The sequence below is a fragment of the Bufo bufo genome, chromosome 8 (assembly GCF_905171765.1).
Source record: "Bufo bufo chromosome 8, aBufBuf1.1, whole genome shotgun sequence".
Lineage (NCBI taxonomy): Eukaryota > Metazoa > Chordata > Amphibia > Anura > Bufonidae > Bufo > Bufo bufo.
In genome coordinates, this window is record NC_053396.1 from 62014429 (window position 1) to 62036354 (window position 21926).

The 21926-nt window shown below is 47.3% G+C and overlaps 1 non-coding gene across 1 annotated transcript; it reads right to left on the bottom strand.

The window, feature by feature from the left end:
* Positions 1–10172: 10172 nt before the first annotated feature.
* LOC120978340 lies at positions 10173–10258 on the bottom strand. Its single transcript, XR_005774090.1, has one exon. It is a non-coding gene; the product is annotated as a small nucleolar RNA SNORD71 (small nucleolar RNA).
* Between the last annotated feature and the right edge of the window lie 11668 nt (positions 10259–21926).

Here is a 21926-nt window from a genome sequence, read left to right on the forward strand (position 1 = left end):
TAGAGGAGTTAGCTGGGACTGTGAATGAAAAAAAAGCAGTGCACAGCGCCTTGCAAAAAATGACCCCAGATGACGACATAGAGGCCTATCTGGCGGTGTTTGAAAGGATTGTGGAAAGGGAGAAACTCCCTGTGGCTGAATGGACTGAGGTTCTGGCGCCTTATTTGACTGGAGAGTCGCAAAAAGCATATTTTGATTTAACACCAGAACAGGCCAAAGACTATGATATCCTTAAAGCAGAAATCATGGCCAGGCTGGGAGTCACCTTATCTGTGCGTGCTCGCAGAGTCCATGAATGGCGGTTTGAAGAGAAAAAACCGCCCCGCTCCCAAATGTTTGATTTTCTACACCTTGTGCGCAAGTGGCTACAACCCGAGACACTGAGTACAGCAGACATTGTCGAACGAATCGCGCTCGACCGCTATGTGAGTGGACTTCCTTGGGACATTCACCGCTGGGTTGCTCAAGGAGACCCCAAAACCCTGGATCAATTGGTTTCACTTGTGGAGCGGTTTACGACTACCGAGACCTGTCTGAGGCCTGAAGGTAAACCACAGCAGTTTGTGGGATCCTCTGGTGGTCGTCGACAGAGAGCAACCTCCACAGCCATTTCTACCTCTGAGCAGGAGGACCGAGTCAACAGACAAAGCCTGGGTGGCTCACCCCGGGGAAAGAGGTTTTTCATTCCAAGAAAGGTACCCTCCCGTTCTGAAGCCCCACTCGAAGGCCGACCTGAGGTCCGTTGTTGGAAGTGTCAGCAACCGGGGCATATTGCAGCACACTGTTCCCAGGGGGAGGAGCCAATGTAGTGTGGTGCCTCCCGCCGCCTCTCCATGTTTGCTCATTCTGTTAGCAGTGCTACACCCCTGCAGGAACCAGGTCCCCAGGAGTGTCAACTCCAGGTAAACAGGGTTAGTGTTGTGGCCCTTTTGGACTCGGGTAGCCTGGTCACCCTCTTGTGTGCTGCCGTACCCCATGACCTGCTCATCCCTGAAAGGTCGGTGAGGGTTTTTTGTATCCATGGGGACACTAAGCATTATCCGCTGGCCAAAGTGACTGTAGGGACTGGCTGCGGGGCAGTGACCCATGAAGTGGGTGTGGTACCAGACTTATTACATCCATTGATTGTGGGACGTGATTTTCCGTTGTTCTGGGAACTCTGGTCTCATTACCACTTTAATGATACGCCTGTTGCATGTTCACCTTCTTTCAGCCCAATTCCTTTAGGGGAAGAAGCCCAAACAGATGCTGTAGGGGTGACCAATGAGGTATCAGACAGTTTTCCCCTTGAAGTATTGGCTGGGGATGAGGGTGCGGAGTCTAACCCTGAGCAGAATGTACCGGACTTGGAAGTGTCACGGGAGAACTTTGGGACTGCTCAGTTACGAGACTCCACCCTGAAACATGCATGGGAAAATGTAACTGTACTGAATGAGGTGCCTCAGGAGCCTAATGCTGATCAAAGGTTTCCTCATTTTGCTGTCAGTGATAATTTACTGTATCGTGTTACTAAGATGCGTGATGAAATTGTGGAGCAATTGGTGGTACCCATACCTTATAGAAGGATGGTCCTTGATATGGCCCACACCCATTTACTTGGGGGTCATCTGGGGACTGACAAAACAAAGGAAAGAATCCTGCAAAGGTTCTATTGGCCAGGTTGTTACCAAGAGGTTGAAAGGTTTTGTCGGTCCTGCCCTACCTGCCAAGTAACGGCTCCTGTGAGTCACTTTCGGAGCCCCTTGGTTCCCTGCCAATAATTGAGATTCCATTTGACAGAATAGCTATGGATTTGGTGGGGCCGTTAGTTAGGTCTTCCCGAGGCCACCAGTATATTTTGGTAGTGCTGGACTATGCCACCAGGTATCCTGAAGCCATTCCGTTGCGGAATACCTCCTCCAAGTGCATTGCTCGGGAGTTGGTTCATATATTTTCCAGAACTGGCCTACCAAAAGAAATACTGACTGACCAGGGTACACCTTTCATGTCAAAAGTTATGAAAGAGCTTTGCAACCTGCTGAAAATTAAGCAGCTAAGAACCTCAGTATATCATCCCCAAACAGATGGCCTCGTAGAGAGGTTCAATAAAACCTTAAAGGGGATGTTGAGAAGGGTGGTAGAAAAGGATGGGAGGGACTGGGATTGTCTGTTGCCATATGTCATGTTCTCCATCCGAGAGGTCCCCCAGTCCTCCACTGGCTTCTCTCCATTTGAGTTATTATATGGGAGACATCCCAGGGGATTGCTGGATTTTGCCAAGGAGACTTGGGAGAGTGAGGCTACCCCTTACAGAAGTGTGATAGAACACATGGCCCAAATGCAAGATCGCATCAGCAGTATTATGCCCATCGTGAGGGAACACATGCAGAAGGCCCAAGAGTCCCAGAGCAGGGTGTACAATAGAGCGGCCCGGGTGAGGCAGTTCAACCCTGGGGACAGGGTACTAGTGCTGGTTCTCACGGTAGAAAGCAAATTTCTGGCCAAGTGGCAGGGTCCTTTTGAAGTAGTAGAAAGGGTTGGAGAAGTCAATTATAAAATACATCAGCCTGGGAAAAGAAAGCCCATTCAACTCTATCACGTCAATTTAATAAAACCTTGGAAGGATAGAGAGTCCCTGGTAGCGGCCACAAAACCCCAAATGGATTGTCGCACAGATATTGAAAAGGTTGCAATAGGTGACACCCTGTCCAAACCCCAAAAACAAGAAACCAAGGAGTTTCTACAGCAGAACAGGGATATTTTTACGGACCTGCCAGGCACTACAGATGTCATTCAGCATGATATAGTCACTGACCCCGAGGTAACGATAAACATTAAACCATACAGAATCCCTGAGGCTCGGAGACAAGCGGTCTCTGAGGAGGTAAATCGCATGTTAGCTCTGCAGGTTATTGAGGAATCCAAAAGCGGGTGGTCCAGCCCCATTGTATTAGTGCCTAAGCCAAATGGGACCTGGCAGTTCTGCAATAACTTCCGCCGTCTAAATGAAGTCTCTAAATGCGATTCCTATCCTATGCCCCGGGTGGATGAATTAATTGAAAGGTTGGGACCAGCTAGGTATATTAACACACTTGACCTCACCAAGGGGTACTGGCAGATTCCCCTATCAGAGGAGGCAAAGGAAAAGACTGCCTTCTCCACCCCAGATGGGCTCTTTCAATATACCAGGATGCCCTTTGGGTTACAAGGTCCACCCGCCACTTTCCAGAGAGCGATGGACAGGATCTTGGGGCCCCATAAAAGGTACGCAGCAGCCTACTTAGACGATATTGTGGTCTTTAGCACGGACTGGGAATCCCATCTAGGTAAGGTACAGGCCGTACTGGATTCCCTCAGGAAAGCTGGCTTTACTGCTAACCCGGAGAAGTGCGCTATTGGGTTGGAGGAGGCTCGCTATGTGGGGTATATTGTAGGTAAGTGCGCTATTGGGTTGGAGGAGGCTCGCTATGTGGGGTATATTGTAGGTAAGGGCACTTACTCCCATACTCCATAAGACCACAGGTAAACAAAGTGGAGGCAATTCAGAAGTGGCCACAGCCTCGGACAAAAAAACAAGTGAAGGCGTTCTTGGGGATTGTTGGCTATTACCGCAGATTTGTCCCGAACTTTGCCTCCATTGCAGCACCATTAACAGACCTCACAAAAGGGAGAAAGTCAGTAATGGTCCAGTGGTCTCAAGAGACAGAAAAGGTGTTTCAGGACCTTAAAAAAGCCCTATGCAGTCAGCCTGTGCTGATCGCACCAGACTTCTCAAAAGAGTTTATTGTCCAGACCGATGCCTCAGAGGTTGGTTTAGGGGCAGTAATGTCACAAGAGGTAAATGGGGAAGAACACCCCATCATATATTTGAGTAGAAAACTCACCTCCTGTGAGAGAAACTACTCAATAGTGGAGAGGGAGTGTTTGGCAATAAAGTGGGCCCTCGTGGCTTTGAGGTACTATTTGGCAGGTAGGAAGTTCCGCTTGGTATCTGACCATGCCCCTTTAAAATGGATGTGCCGAAATAAAGGAAACAATGCAAGGGTAACACGGTGGTTCCTGGAGTTGCAGGACTTTAATTTTGTGGTAGAGCACAGGGCAGGGAAGCTTCATGTTAATGCTAATGCCTTGTCAAGGATTTACTGTCTATCAGGGTCAAGTGCCCAGTCCCATGGCCTTGGGCAGAGGGGGGGGATATGTAAGCATCTAAAGGGTGAGGTTATTGATGGTAAGTATGTGTCACTGAGGCTGCTGCTCTCAGTGATGTAAATCCCGGAGGTAAATGGCAACCAGTGATGTTAGATTGCTGAGTTTGTGGTAGCTGGAATTTGGGTCCGGGATTTAGGAGTGACTGAAGAGTTTGGGTGGAAAGGTCACTCCCATACTCCATCTCCTGTGTTACCACCTCACCCAGCTGGAAGCTAATTTTAAAAGACACACTGTCAGTATGTGTTTGGTGTTGGTCTGCAGAGGACTTAGGAGCATTCCTCTCCACAGTGTTCCTGAGAAGGGAAAAGACCAGATTCTGCACAAAGGTGACTCCTGTATTTTGCCTGTTTAACAATTGAACTGTTATATGACACATGAGGGTTGAAGATAAGTGCTTTATCATGACACCCAGGCCTGTTTATTGTGGCCCGCCTTCTGCCTTTTGCCACCACACAGCCTCTTCCAGCCTGTTGCGGTGCTGTGGATCCCTCCCCCTCTGTCCTGCTGTCCTCGCTTGGCTTTCCACTTTCCCAGGTTGGGTCAGTGATGTCATCGTCCCCCATCTCCAAATCCACTTCCTCATTCTGGTCAGCCTCCTGACTTGTGTTGACCTAACAAGACCCTACTTATTGACAACTGTGTCTCATCATCCACCAAGTGAAACACTAATTGCCACCCACCCGTCCTCTTCTTCTGACTTTGGAGGCTTAAGAGTTTGGGGATCAATGCATAAGATATCCTCATGTCCCTCTTCAGGGAGGGTCAGCTCACCTGCAGGCCCTCACCTACCATTTTTTTGATGGTTAGCTGACATGGTATATTATTTTCTATGTTTCAGACTTGGAAGGAAACATAATTTGGTTTCCTTCAGTGGTGACTCTTTCACGCATGTGTTTTTTACAGGATTCTGGTTTTTATATAGTGGTACAGGGGTAAATATTTCAATGTTTTTTTTTTTTATATAAATATGTCAGGCTTGACTCCATTTTCGTCTCTCTCCTTTGCAGATGCCTTTTCAGGAGATATTAGATCCTTTCGCATCTGGGGCCTGGAGGAACTACAATTGTATTCCTTTTTTTCATTGTATGTGCCACTTTCCCTAGATCTTTCTTTGGGGTAGACAATAGAATTCCAAGATAGTCAGATAGCAGCTTGTAATTGTGGTACAGTTCCATAATGTAAAGAGGCAACAAATGCTGACTGCCATTCCCTGCGCTAACTCTGCTATGTGACGTTCTCTGAAACCCAAAGGAACATTACGAATAGAAATTGGTCATTCTTTCTTGGTAGCCTGTGCTGACCGCCATTCACTGAGCTAACTCTGCTATGTGACGTTCTCTGCAACCCAAAGGAACATTACGATAAGAAATTGGTCATTCTTTCTTGGTAGCCTGTGCTGTCCGGGTCAATTAAGTTCTTAAGTGGTCAGATCAGCAGGCCCTTGCTCCTAATGTTTTTGAGGGTCACCAGCAGGCCATCAATGATGATTTTTAAAGGGTGTGTATGATGCCCTCCTTTGTGTAATAAAGGGTGCATTGTAGTGCCAGTTCCTTGTCATTTTTGGCAGCCATTTCACTTAAAGGCTTATGAGTGTAGGAGTCCCACTACCTGAACAATTGTAGCACCATATGAATGAGGCCCTCCTTTATGTGATATACAGGCTGTATCTCTTCTTCTTTGTAATTTTTGGCAGCACTTAAACTGTATATACAATTGAATCTACAGGAAAGAATGTTTCCGAACAATTTTTCCTCTAAAAAGGAATTTTTTTTTATGGGAGCGGGGTTTTGTCTCAGTCTGTTAAAGTGGCGTACAACTTAGACAACATTGTTCCCAGCAGCGACATTGGTGTCCATGATGCATCCAGACATGGTCCCCCTGCTGTTCCTGATCGATTTCAGAGGTGTTTTCATCACTTTCAGACCTTTTCCTATGGTCCAGGCACCCTCCCCTCATCCAAGCAGGGGGAGCCTGGTTGTCTCCCATTGACTTCCATTATACTCGGGTGCTCGGCCGAACGCACGAATATCGCAATGTGTTTAGACCGAACACCCAAACACTTTGGTGCTCGCTCATCACTAATAATAACATGAAGATATATTTGCGCTTGGTCTCTAGTTTAAAAATAGATGTATAAAAATAGATGTCACAATTGTAGTTCAACAACCTTCTGTAGTGAGCCGGATAATCATTCACAGCAGGCACTTGTCACCGCCAGTTCTGTGAGAAGGTCTGGCAGACGTTCTTCTCTACCTCTCGTATGACGTTCTTTGTTTTGGTTTCACTTTGTCATCTCCTTTCCTTCTGCCAGGTGTCACTTATTTAGACTAATCGTCTTCCTTTATATTCCCTCCCATACTGCCTCACTTTGCGGTTTATACTACTTCCTGGATGAAGTGTTCACTGCTGGAGGCTGCTGCTGCTGCTGTTTGCTCAGATAAGTCTTTTCCTTTATTGTGTTTCCTTGCTGACTTGATTCTAGGTGACCCTGACTCCGTCCGTATTAAGTGCAGGGAGCCGGTGGTCGTGTCCCCTCACTATTATAGCGTTTTCAGGTGTCACACAGTTTTAGGTATGTGGGCATGCAATCGTCTACCATTGACACCCTTGCATGTGCATAGCAGTCAGAGAGAGCTCTTAGGGTTTTAAAGGGCTCGCCTATATGCTCCTTAGTTTGGGATCAAGCCAGTCGGTCGTTTATTTATACGTTCCAGCTATCTGCAACACCATCTGTGACATTATAAACCGCCTTAAGCATGTATCCGGTTTCAGCCTTGATTGACCGCATGCAAGGTCTTTCGCTGGAGTTAGCAGATCTCTGTAAAACTGTGTCTCAGTTTCAGGTGACTGGATCTGCTGGCGTTCATGGAGTTTGTTCCGAGCCTAAGATCTCGCTTCCGGATACGTTCTCCGGGGGTAGTGAGAATGTTGTTCGCTTTAGAGAGGCTTGCAAACTCAATTTTCGCCTACTTCCCCATTCCTCTGGTGATGAGGAGCAGAGGGTGGGGATCATCATCTCACTGCTCAGGGATAACGCTCAGTCTTGGGCCTTTTCGCTGCCGGTGGGGGCACGGCCCCTCCGATTGGTGGATGAATTTTTTGTAGCCCTGGGGCAGATATATGATGACCCGGATCGTATTGCTCTGGCTGAATCTAAACTGTGTCTTTTATGCCAGGGTAAACAGTCCACAGAGATATATTGTTCTGAATTTCGGAGATGGGCAGCTGATACTGGTTGGAATGATGCTGCACTCCGAAGTTAATTTTGCCATGGTCTTTCTGAAAGATTGTAAGATGCATTTGCTTTTCATGAGAGACCAGCGTTGTTAGAGTCAGCCATGTCTCTAGCTGTTCGTATTGACAGGTGTCTTAGAGAGAGAGAGGAGACTACTCTTTCCTGTCATATTCAGCCCAAGGACAGTGGGGCTGTCTCATTCAGTGCGCAGGGGTCTCAGTCTCTCTCAATCCCCTCTGAGCAGGAGGCCATGCCGCTGGGTTTGCTTGTCTCTGATAGTAGAGGATTCAGCGCTCAGAGGAGGGTTTGTTTCTGTTGTGGGGGTATAAATCATTTGGCTAATGTTTGCCCCTCTAGGAGATTCATGGAGTTTTCTGAGGGTAATAAAAAAAATAAAAATAATAAAATAAAGAGAAACCCTCTAAAAACTTTCCATTTGCTACTATTGGCAAGGTTGATGCGGAAATTGAAGGTTTGCCGTTTGCTTGTAGTTCCCGTTTTCTCCTACCTGCTGGACAGCAAGAACATTGTTTGTGAGATTTTTGTAGATAGTGGAGCAGCTGTCAATCTCATTGATAATTAATTTGCAACAACGCATGGTTTCCAGGTGTGCACTTTGGAAAAGGATATACCTGTTCCGCTCCACTTTCTCAAAGATTGTTAATCCTTTCATGACCAAGGGTCATTGATGCCCCAGTGTCCAGGTCAAAATTTACAAATCTGACATGCGTCACTTTATGTTGTAATTGCTTTGGAACACTTTTATTTATCCAATCCATTCTGAGATTGTTTTCTCGTGACATATTGTACTTCATGATAATCATAAATTTGAGTCAATATATTTCACCTTTATTTATGAAAAAATCCCAAATTTACCCAAATTTTTGAAAAATTTACAATTTTCTAAATTTATATTTTTCATTTTGGAAATGTAATTGTATTTTTTTAGGACGTTAGAAGGCTTAGAAGTTTAGAAGCAATTCTTAAGATTTTTAAGAAAATTTCCAAAACCCACTTTTTAAGGACCAGTTCAGGTCTAAAGTCACTTTGTGGGGCCTACAAAGTGGAAAACCCCAATAAATGACCCCATTGTAGAAACTACAACCCTCAAGTTACTCAAAACTGATTTTACAAACTTTGTTAACCCTTTAGGTGTTTCATAAGAATTAAAGGAAAATGGAGATGAAATTTCAAAATTTCACTTTTTTGGCAGATTTTCCATTTTATTAAATTTTTTTCTTTAATACATTGAGGGTTAACAGCCAAACAAAACTCAATATTTATTACCCTGATTCTGCAGTTTACAGAAACACCCCACATGTGGTCGTAAACTGATGTAAGGGCGCACGGCAGGGCGCAGAAGGAAAGGAACGCCGTATGGTTTTTGGAAGGCATATTTTGCTGGACTGGTTTTAGATGTCATGTCCCATTTAAAGCCCCCCTGATGCACCCATACAGTAAAAACTCCCAAAAAGTGACCCTATTTTTGAAACTAGGGGATAAGGTGCCAGTTTTATTGGTACTATTTTGGGGTACATATGATTTTTAATTGCTCTATATAAAGTTTTTTGTGAGGCAAGGTAACTGAAAAATGGTTGTTTTGGCACAGTTTTTTTTTTTTTTTTTACAAGATTCATCTGACAGGGTAGATCATGTGCTCTTTTTATAGAGCAGGTTGTTACGGACGCAATGATATCAAATATGTCTACTTTCTTTGTTTTCAGTTTTACATAATAAAGCATTTTTGAAAAATAAATTTTTCGTGTGTCCATTTTCTGAACGCCATATGTTTTTTATTTTTCTGCCGATCGTCTTGTGCAGTGGCTCGTTTTTTGCAGAAAGAGTTGAGGTTTTTATTGGTACCATTTTTGGGTACATAGGATTTTTTGATCATTCATTATTACACTTTATGGGGCAAGGTGACCAAAAAATTGGCTGTTTTGGAACAGTTTTTATTTATTTATTTTTACAGCGTTTATCTGAGGGGTTAGGTCATGTGACATTTTTATAGAGAAGATCGTTACGGACGTGGCAAAACCTAATATGTATACTTTTTCTTATTTATTTATTTACGTTTTACACAATAATAGCATTTCTGAAACCAAAAAAATTATGTTTTAGTGTCTCCATAGTCTGAGAGCCATAGCTTTTTTATTTTTTGAGCGATTGTCTTAAATAGGGTATCATTTTTTGCGGGATAAGGTGACTGTTTGATTGGTACTATTTTGGGGGTCAAAAGCCTTTTTGATCGCTTGCTGTAGCACTTTTTGTGATGTAAGGTGCCAAAAATTGCTTTTTTGGCACAGTTTTGTTTTTTTTTTTGTTTTTTTTATGGTGTTCACCTGAGGGTTAGGTCATGTGATATTTTTAATCTAGCAGGTTATTACGGATGCGGCAATACCTAATATGTACACTTTTTTTTTTTTTATTTCACTTTAACACAATAATAGCATATTTGAAATAAAAAAATATATGTTTTAGTGTCTCAATGTTCTAAGAACTATAGTTTTTTTTATTTTTTGAGCGATTTTCTTATGTAGGGTCTCATTTTTTGTGGGATGAGGTGACGGTTTTGTTGGTACCATTTTGTTTGATATACACCTTTTTGATCGCTTGGTGTTGCACTTTTTGTGATGTAAGGTGACAAATTGCTTTTTTTTTTACATTTTTTTTTTATGGTGTTTATGGGATGGGGTCTATCATGTGATATATTTATAGAGACGGTCATTACGGACACTGCCGCGGCATCTATGGGGTTACAGCAGAGTGTCAGCATAGAGCTGACACTCTCTGCTGATGGCGGCGGCTCAGGAATGGAGCCGCCGCCATCACACACAGCAGGGGGACCGCATCGGAGGCAGGGGGCAGCGCTGGAAAGGGGGGGTACGGCCAACATTGAGGGAGGCTGAGGCAGCACGAAATGGGGGCAGGAGGAATGGATGGAGCGGGGAGGGGGCGGACCGCATCAGGGCAGGAGCTGCATCGCATCAGGGCAGGCACTGCATGAATATGGAGATGAGCTTCAGGGGCAGGCGGACACAAGGGGAGGCTTGAAGGGGCACAGATCGGGGGGCACGAGGAACACTACCTGATTTCAGGCTCTGATCTGCAGAGCTCAGATCAGAGCCTGAAACCGGAATTTTTTCACTGCCGCGATCCGATTGGTTAGTCTGCATAGACTAACCAATCGGATCTATTGCCGGGAAGGGGCCCCTCTGATTGGTCCCTTGCCGGCATTACTGAACTGTATGCTGTCCGTGACAGCAGCAGGACAGGGGCAGAAGCTTTAATCCAAGTGCTTTGCAGCGCTTGGATTAAAGAACTGGCTTGACGTTTATACACGTGGTAGCTGCACGGGGCATGTGCAAATATCACGTATATAAACGGATTGCAGTAGGGAAGGGGTTAAAGGGCATAGTTCACAATATCCGTTTGACTGTGGGTGACGCTCATGCAGGGCCGCTGATAGGCCAGTACAGCTGGCCCAGTTGTACCGGGCCCGGCTGGCAGGGGGGCCCGGGCTGCCGACTCTAAAGGTTAAAGGGGCGGGGACTGAGTCAGTGACGTCACGGGGGAAGCCTCTCTGGGCGGCGCTGTTCGGCTGGTGCGCTGGAGGCCGGGGAGATCCTCCTGCTGCAGTGTTGTTGTGCCCAGTGGCGTACCTACAATAGAGGCAGACCACGCGGCTGCTATGGGGCCCGTGAAGGGGGGGGGCCTGGAGTGGATGGAAGGCCCCGCCCCTAATTACACTGACATAGCTGCTGTGGCTCCACTATCACTTCTCCCTATCTGGGGCTCAGACGGGCCCTGCTTCCCCTGTGCTCAGGGCCCCCCTCCCCTTACATATTTTATCAATCTTCCTGCCGGCTCCTGCAGTGACAGACAGTGCCCAGCCAGCCTATGCCAGTGCGCTTTCCTCTGTCTGTCTGCTGGGTGTTGAACCGGCCAATCAGCATTTAGCAGCGTTAATAGCCTGCTGCTGATTGGCTAGCCTAGCTCAGTAGACAGAGACAGGACTGAGCGGGCGGGATGCTAGACTTGTCTTCCACTGCGCTGCCTGCCCGGCTCAGTTAACTCCAATCCCCAGAGACTAGTAATGTCTCCAGAGAGCGTGCCCTGCACAGCTACGGACAAAGTAAGTAGTGTGCACTGCATCTGTGCACCGTCAACAGTTAAAAAAAAGTTAATGGGGAAGTGTGGGGGAGGGGCGAATGGTTAGTGTGAGGGGGCAGCAGCAAGCAGAGTTCGAGGGGAGGGGGGGCACACTGCCCTCTACATAATCTTATCATATACAGAACAATGTGCCTCAAGCAGCCCCCCCCCCCCATTAACACTGCTTGCTGTTGATGCTTATATAGACAACGATGCCCTAGCAGCTCCCCCCCCCCCCCCCCCCCCCCCCCATTACAGTGAACTCTGTCACATTAGCATTAAGAAGAGTTCATGGAGGGGGGGTGTTCTGCAGAGTGGGCACAAGCAGGAGGAACGATGCTATGCAAGCTCCTGCCTTGCCCTCCTTCAGCTCTACTGGCATATAAATCGCTCTTCCTGCCTGTGCCCACTGTGCCAGGCTTTAGCAGACAGGCAGGGAGAGTGATGTGTGCTGTACATCGCTCGCTGCAGCCCTAGTGAAATCTGTACTTCTGTACACCACTGTCATATCAGCGGTGTACGAAAGTATGGATTATTAAGCACTATAGGCACTTGAATTTCAGGTGCCTGTTTCTCATACAAAAAAAATAAAAAATCTTAGAAAAAGTCATTTAGGCTACTTTCACACTTGCGGCAGGACGGATCAGACAGGCTGTTCACCATGTCTGATCCGTCCTGCGGCTATTTCGCCTGACCGCCGCTCCGTCCCCATTGACTATAATAGGGACGTGGGCGGAGCTCCGGCACAGCACGGCAGTGCACGGCGAAAGGCCGCCGGACTAAAATGACTGCATGTCAGGTTTTTTAGTCCGGCAGCTTTCGCCGTGCACTGCCGTGCTGCTCCGGAGCTCCGCCCCGTCCCCATTATAGTCAATGGGGACGGAGCTGCGGTCCGGTGGCACAGCGAAATAGCCGCAGGACGGATCCGACATGGTGAACAGCCTGTCGGACCCGTCCTGCCGCAAGTGTGAAAGTACCCTAAGTCACTTAAAATAGTTTCTAATAAACTTCATTTAGTTTACATGTACTTTAAGTTAGGGATGTCCAACCTGCGTTCCTACAGCTGTTGCATGATGGAAGTTGCAGTTTTGCAGTAGCTGGACGGCTGCAGGTTGGGCATCCCTACTTTAAAGGGTTATTCAGGTTCTTTCAAGTTATCCCCTATCCATGAGAATGGAGGCCCTGTATCCCCTGAAGCCTGAAATGATCAGAGGGGCCAGTCGCACATGTGCACGGCCATTCTATTAATTTCTATGGAAATTCCGGAGATATTTGAGCAGTGTACACATCTTGTGGATAGGGAATAGTTTGAAACGAGAATACCCTTTTAAGGCTTTATATTGTCAGTAGTAGGCTACATACGTATGGAACCATGTCTACTTAAATATACGTTAATAATTTCCAGAGCAAAACCTTATGGGAAAATATTATTTTTTTGTTCGTTTTTTAGTTATTTATCCCTAACGGTTTAATTAGTAGGAGAATGGGCCACGGGTGGGTAGTGGGTGGGGTTAGGGGCCCAATTCAGATTTTTGCTATGGGGCCCAATGATTTCTATGTACGCCACTGGTTGTGCCGAACGAGCGCTCAGGCTGGTGCTCCGGGGGTAGCGCAAGTTGGAAACGGCAGATCAAAGGGGGTGGATCAGGCTGATGTGCTGATATCGTAGTGGCGATCTCCAGTAACAGCAGGCAGTGTGGGGGCGGCGCTCACTCACTGACGTCACACGCCTGCTCCTCCCACTAGGCGGCGCAGGCGCGTGACGTCAGTGAGTGAGCGCTGCCGCCCGCACTTGTTACTGGAGGCTGGAGGGTGGAGGGAGGAGGCAGGAGCTGAATGTAAGGTAGTATTTTAGTAAAGAGATGAGCGCTGTGCCTGTGCTAAAATTAAAGTTACTGTCTGCAGCCTGCACGGCTGCACCGATTTATTAATGTATACTACTGTGAGTGGCGGGGGGGGATCTATATGGATGACGTCATGACGGCACTGTTATAGGGAGGGCGGGGGATCCGTGGATGGCACTGTTATGGGGGGGGGGGTCTGTCATGTGGATGACACTTATGTGGGGGGCCGGGGGGTCTGTGGATGACACTTATGGGGGGGATCTGTGGATGGCACCATTATGGAGGGGGATCTGTGGATGACACTGTTATGGGGGGGATCTGTGGATGACACTGTTATGGGGGGATCTGTGGATGACACTGTTATGGGGGGATCTGTGGATGACTGTTATGGGGGGGATCTGTGGATGGCACTGTTATGGAGGGTATCTGTGAATGGCACTGTTATGGAGGGGTATCTGTGGATGACACATAGCATAAGATGCTATATACGGTATGTGTCATCCACAGATCCCCCTCTATAACAGTGCCATCCACAGATCCCCCCATAACAGTGCCATCCACAGATCCCCTCCATAACAGTGCCATCCACAGATCCCCTCCATAACAGTGCCATCCACAGATCCCCTCCATAACAGTGCCATCCACAGATCCCCTCCATAACAGTGCCATCCACAGATCCCCTCCATAACAGTGCCATCCACAGATCCCCTCCATAACAGTGCCATCCACAGATCCCCTCCATAACAGTGCCATCCACAGATCCCCTCCATAACAGTGCCATCCACAGATCCCCTCCATAACAGTGCCATCCACAGATCCCCTCCATAAAAGTGCCATTCACAGATCCCCTCCATAACAGCGCCATTCACAGACGACCCCCCAGCGCCATAAATATCACTTGTAGACAAATCTGCATGTTGTTTCAAGGCGGCGTCTGGGGAGGGGCCAAGGGCGGGGCCAGGGGTGTGGCTGAAGGAGGGATCAGGGGGTGGAGCTGAAGGGGGCCCCGTCATGTATGCTGTACGGGGCCCCATGATTTCTATCAGCGGCCCTGCGCTCATGTTGAGGATATGTCATGTTTCGTCTTAAGCGGATTACCTACTCCTCTAGTGTTGGGGCTACCCTGGCTCACTAAACATAACCCCACTGTTAAAGGGGATATTAATTATTGGAATTTATGCAAATCTCAATAATTAATATTCATAAATAGGCGTGAGTCATCTAGTGATGACTCGGCCTATTTATGCCTAAATCAAATATATATACCTAGCTAGGTTAACTAGCTAACTACCTCTGTTACCTATACACTCCACTGAACTACACTACGTGCGACTTACTACTATACTACGGCGGCGACTACTAAAAACACTATACGCAGTATATGAACAATAAAGTATTTATTATACAATACAATAATACAAGTCTAATTATACGCTATATCTATATATATTAATAGATCAATGGTTATAAATATATATACATATAGACGCACACACCACAGTACAGCAATAACACTACAGTAAAACACAATACAAACCTAACTACACTAGACAATACACAATTCCCAATTCCATCCCACACAATAGCTATACATTACAATAATACACTTACATACACACCAATATCAGTAACCCACCCGCCTGGCTACTCACTGTCCCTAGGGGTAACAAGGGGTTAAACACACAATTGTGGCACTGCAGGGGTTAATACATGCAGGCCAAGGAACACAGGATTCTGGGAAAGGCAGGGCAAGGGGTAACTCAGGAAAGGGTTAACACCTGGTATGGCAGGGGTTATCAGGGCAGCAGGGATCAGGCAGTGAAGGGGTTAACACAGGGACTGTTGCAGAGGTCTGCCAGGGTACAGGAGCTCAGCAGGGGTTGCAGGGGTTAATGGTCTCTGCAGGGACAGGGCAATGCATTGGTGTTAGGGCAGAGCAGGGGAACAGGGCACTGAAGGGGTTAACACAGGGTCTTGCAGGGTAGAGCAGGGGAACAGGGGACTGACTTGCAGTGCAGACTGCAGTGGTGTCAGGGCAGAACAGGGGAACAAAGCACTGAAGGGGTTACAGGGGACTGAGGCAGCAGAGCAAGGTACAGAGTTAGGTACAGGGCAGCAGGGGTTAAGGAAGATACTTAGCCAGCGGCTCAACTTCTGCTCCGTCCTTCTGCTCTCCTCCTCTGGGCTGCTCTGGGCTCAACTTCTCTGGACTCAGCCCCCTCCACCTCTCTTCTGAGCGCTGCCAGGCTCTTCCTTCGATCTTGGCTGGTCAGTTATGTGCAGGGCTGTATGGGTTTAGCCTTCTCAGTGCTGCCTGCGCTCTCTCCTCTTAGTAGGGGGGGATCTTCTTCAGAGCGCAGTGCAGCATATCACTGCCTGCGCTCTCCTTCATGCAGAGGGTAGACTCCTGAGCGCAGAGCACATCGCTCTGCTGGGCGGCATGTCGAGGTCGTCTGAGCACCGGATGCGCTCTCCTTCAGGGGGGGTCCCGAACTGCAGAGCGCAGTGCCGCTGGGGTATTTAAACCTGCAGCCAGGTCAACATGGGCTGGCGTGGTGATATGACATCACCGCACCAGCCCGCGCTCCCAGGCAGGGGGATCCTTTGATCCTCCTGCCTGTGGAGATATCGCACATCTCTGGCGCTGTAATTACAGCACCGGAGGTGAGCGGCACACAGGGGCATGGGAACTCTTTGCTCCCATGTCCCTGTTAGGCATACCATCTCCGGTGCTGCTGGAGGTGGTGTCAAAGGGCAGAGGATCTTTATTGATCATCTGTCCTTTGAAGAGGCCGAAACTGGACATAATTGTCCAGTTGTCGGTCTCTCCCCACCCAGCAGGCACATTCCAGAGGTGGAGGGCATCCATGGGAGCTTCTGGGCACAGTTTAACTGTGTGTATATATATATATATATATATATATATATATATATATATACATACTTATAGATGCTTGGGGCACATCCATAAGTATATATACACTCACCTAAAGAATTATTAGGAACACCTGTTCTATTTCTCATTAATGCAATTATCTAGTCAACCAATCACATGGCAGTTGCTTCAATGCATTTAGGGGTGTGGTCCTGGTCAAGACAATCTCCTGAACTCCAAACTGAATGTCAGAATGGGAAAGAAAGGTGATTTAAGCAATTTTGAGCATGGCATGGTTGTTGGTGCCAGACGGGCCGGTCTGAGTATTTCACAATCTGCTCAGTTACTGGGATTTTCACGCACAACCATTTCTAAGGTTTACAAAGAATGGTGTGAAAAGGGAAAAGCATCCAGTATGTGGCAGTCCTGTGGGCAAAAATGTCTTGTGGATGCTAGAGGTCAGAGGAGAATGGTCCGACTGATTCAAGCTGATAGAAGAGCAACATTGACTGAAATAACCACTCGTTGCAACCGAGGTATGCAGTAAAGAATTTGTGAAGCCACAACACGCACAACCTTGAGGCGGATGGGCTACAACAGCAGAAGACCCCACCGGGTACCACTCATCTCCACTGTTGAAGACTGGAAAAATGTTGCCTGGTCTGATGAGTCTCGATTTCTGTTGAGACATTCAAATAGTAGAGTCCGAATTTGGCGTAAACAGAATGAGAACATGTATCCATCATGCCTTGTTACCACTGTGCAGGCTGGTGGTGGTGGTGGTGGTGTAATGGTGTGGGGGATGTTTTCTGGGCACACTTTAGGCCCCTTAGTGCCAATTGGGCATCGTTTAAATGCCACGGGCTACCTGAGCATTGTTTCTGACCATGTCCATCCCTTCATGACCACCATGTACCCATCCTCTGATTGCTACTTCCAGCAGGATAATGCACCATGTCACAAAGCTCGAATCATTTCAAATTGGTTTCTTGAACATGACAATGAGTTCACTGTACTAAAATGGCCCCCACAGTCACCAGATCTCAACCCAATAGAGCATCTTTGGGATGTGGTGGAACGGGAGCTTTGTGCCCTGGATGTGCATCCCTCAAATCTCCATCAACTGCAAGATGCTATCCTATCAATATGGGCCAACATTTCTAAAGAATGCTATCAGCACCTTGTTGAATCAATGCCACGTAGAATTAAGGCAGTTCTGAAGGCAAAAGGGGGTCCAACACCTTATTAGTATGGTGTTCCTAATAATTCTTTAGGTGAGTGTGTGTGTATATATATATATATATATATATATATATATATATATATATATATTAACATATTATAAATATTAAATTATATATATATATATATATATATATATATATATATACTTACCTAAAGAATTATTAGGAACACCATACTAATACGGTGTTGGACCTCCTTTACATATATGGACAATGTATATTTTATCTAAGTACTGTATGTAATTTAGTAATGTCAGAAATTTGTGTAATAAATACCTTTGTATTGTAACATAATCAGACACATACTTGCTATATTTAAAATACATTTATTTAAGTCCCTGGGTGGTTCTAAATATAGAGTGGCACGAGCGGCATTTCTTTTCTTCATCCATTTACAGTACAGTAAACTTTCTTTCTTCTCCGGTTTTCTTAAATTTTTTCTTCTTTCTTCTAGTGTCACCCCGTCAAAATAATGATATATATTTAATTATTTTTGGGTCTGTCTTTGTATATGTATGTGTATATATATATATATATATATATATATATATATATATATATATATATATATATATATATACTCACCTAAAGAATTATTAGGAACACCTGTTCTATTTCTCATTAATGCAATTATCTAGTCAACCAATCACATGGCAGTACATATACATTAAAGGGATTAGAGTTGAGCAAACACCTGGATGTTCGGGTTCGAGAAGTTCGGCCGAACTTCCCGGAAATGTTCGGGTTCGGGATCCGAACCCGACCCGAACTTCGTCCCGAACCCGAACCCCATTGAAGTCAATGGGGACCCGAACTTTTCGGCACTAAAAAGGCTGTAAAACAGCCCTGGAAAGAGCTAGAGGGCTGCAAAAGGCAGCAACATGTACGTAAATCCCCTGCAAACAAATGTGGATAGGGAAATGAATTAAAATAAAAATAAAATATATAAAAATAAACCAATATCAATTGGAGAGAGGTCCCATAGCAGAGAATCTGGCTTCACGTCAGCAGAGAATCAGTCTTCATGCCATAGCAGAGAATCTGGCTTCACGTCACCCACCACTGTAACAGTCCATTGTCATATATTTAGGCCCCGGCACCCAGGCAGAGGAGAGAGGTCCCGTAACAGAGAATCTGGCTTCATGTCAGCACAGAATCAGTCTTCATGTCATAGCAGAGAATCAGGCTTCACGTCACCCACCACTGGAACAGGCCACTGTCACACATTTAGGCCCCGGCAGCCAGACAGAGGAGAGAGGTCCCGTAACAGAGAATCTGGTTTCATGTCAGCACAGAATCAGTCTTCATGTCATAGCAGAGAATCAGGCTTCACGTCACCCACCACTGGAACTGGCCACTGTCACATATTTAGGCCCAGGCACCCAGGCAGAGGAGAGAGGTGCCATAACAGAGATTCAGGCTTCATGTCAGCAGAAAATCAGTCTTCATGTCATAGCAGAGAATCAGGCTTCACGTCACCCACCACTGGAACAGGCCACTGTCACATATTTAGGCCCAGGCACCCAGGCAGAGGAGAGAGGTCCCATAACAGAGATTCAGGCTTCATGTCAGCAGAGAATCAGTCTTCATGTCATAGCAGAGAATCAGGCTTCACGTCACCCACCACTGGAACAGGCCACTGTCACATATTTAGGCCCAGGCACCCAGACAGAGGAGAGAGGTCCCGTAACAGAGAATCTGGCTTCATGTCAGCACAGAATCAGTCTTCATGTCATAGCAGAGAATCAGCCTTCACGTCACCCACCACTGGAACAGGCCACTATCACACATTTAGGCACTGGCACCCAGACAGAGGAGAGAGGTCCCGTAACAGAGAATCTGGCTTCATGTCAGCACAGAATCAGTCTTCATGTCATAGCAGAGAATCAGGCTTCACGTCACCCACCACTGGAACAGGCCACTGTCACATATTTAGGCCCAGGCACCGAGGCAGAGGAGAGAGGTCCCATAACAGAGATTCAGGCTTCATGTCAGCAGAGAATCAGTCTTCATGTCATAGCAGAGAATCAGGCTTCACGTCACCCACCACTGGAACAGGCCACTGTCACATATTTAGGCCCAGGCACCCAGGCAGAGGAGAGAGGTCCAATAACAGAGATTCAGGCTTCATGTCAGCAGAGAATCAGTCTTCATGTCATAGCAGAGAATCAGGCTTCACATCACCCACCACTGGAACAAGCCACTGTCACACATTTAGGCCCTGGCACCCAGACAGAGGAGAGAGGTCCCGTAACAGAGAATCTGGCTTCATGTGAGCACAGAATCAGTCTTCATGTCATAGCAGTGAATGAGGCTTCACGTCACCCACCACTGGAACAGGCCACTGTCACACATTTAGGCCCTGGCACCCAGACAGAGGAGAGAGGTCCCTTAACAGAGAATCTGGCTTCATGTCAGCACAGAATCAGTCTTCATGTCATAGCAGAGAATCAGGCTTCACATCACCCACCACTGGAACAGGCCACTGTAACATATTTAGGCCCCGGCACCCAAACAGAGGAGAGAGGTCCCGTAACAGAGAATCTGGCTTCATGTCAGCACAGAATCAGTCTTCATGTCATAGCAGAGAATCAGGCTTCACGTCACCCACCACTGGAACTGGCCACTGTCACATATTTAGGCCCAGGCACCCAGGCAGAGGAGAGAGGTCCCATAACAGAGATTCGGGCTTCATGTTAGCAGAGAATCAGGCTTCACGTCACCCACCACTGGAACAGGCCACTGTCACATATTTAGGCCCCGGCACCCAGACAGAGGAGAGAGGTCCCGTAACAGAGAATCAGGCTTCATGTCAGCACAGAATCAGTCTTCATGTCATAGCAGAGAATCAGGCTTCACGTCACCCACCACTGGAACAGGCCACTGTCACATATTTAGGCCCAGGCAGAGGAGAGAGGTCGCGTAACAGAGAATCTGGCTTCATGTCAGCACAGAATCAGTCTTCATGTCATAGCAGAGAATCAGGCTTCACGTCACCCACCACTGGAACAGGCCACTGTCACACATTTAGGCCCCGGCACCCAGACAGAGGAGAGGTTCATTCAACTTTGGGTTGCCCCGCAATATAATGGTAAAATGAAAATAAAAATAGGATTGAATGAGGAAGTGCCCTGGAGTACAATAATATATTGTTAAGGGGAGGTAGTTAATATCTAATCTGCACAAGGGATGGACAGGTCCTGTGGGATCCATGCCTGGTTCATTTTTATGAACGTCAGCTTGTCCACATTGGCTGTAGACAGGCGGCTGCGTTTGTCTGTAATGACGCCCCCTGCCGTGCTGAATACACGTTCAGACAAAACGCTGGCCGCCGGGCAGGCCAGCACCTCCAAGGCATAAAAGGCTAGCTCTGGCCACGTGGACAATTTGGAGACCCAGAAGTTGAATGGGGCCGAACCATCAGTCAGTACGTGGAGGGGTGTGCACAGGTACTGTTCCACCATGTTAGTGAAATGTTGCCTCCTGCTAACACGTTCCGTATCAGCTGGTGGTGCAGTTAGCTGTGGCGTGGTGACAAAACTTTTCCACATCTCTGCCATGCTAACCCTGCCCTCAGAGGAGCTGGCCGTGACACAGCTGCATTGGCGACCTCTTGCTCCTCCTCTGCCTTCGCCTTGGGCTTCCACTGGTTCCCCTGTGACATTTGGGAATGCTCTCAGTAGCGCGTCTACCAACGTGCGCTTGTACTCGCGCATCTTCCTATCACGCTCCAGTGTAGGAAGTAAGGTGGGCACATTGTCTTTGTACCGGGGATCCAGCAGGGTGGCAACCCAGTAGTCCGCACACGTTAAAATGTGGGCAACTCTGCTATCGTTGCACAGGCACTGCAGCATGTAGTCGCTCATGTGTGCCAGGCTGCCCAGAGGTAAGGACAAGCTGTCCTCTGTGGGAGGCGTATCGTCATCGTCCTGTGTTTCCCCCCAGCCACGTACCAGTGATGGGCCCGAGCTGCTTTGGGTGCCACCCCGCTGTGAACATGCTTCATCCTCATCCTCCTCCACCTCCTCCTCATCCTCGTCCTCCTCGTCCTCCAGTAGTGGGCCCTGTCTGGCCACATTTGTACCTGGCCTCTGGTGTTGCAAAAAACCTCCCTCTGAGTCACTTCGAAGAGACTGGCCTGAAAGTGCTAAAAATGACCCCTCTTCCTCCTCTTCCTCCTGGGCCACCTCCTCTTCCATCATCGCCCTAAGTGTTTTCTCAAGGAGACATAGTAGTGGTATTGTAACGCTGATAACGGCGTCATCGCCACTGGCCATGTTGGTGGAGTACTCGAAACAACGCAACAGGGCACACAGGTCTCGCATGGAGGCCCAGTCATTGGTGGTGAAGTGTGTCTGATCCACAGTGCGACTGACCTGTGGGTGCTG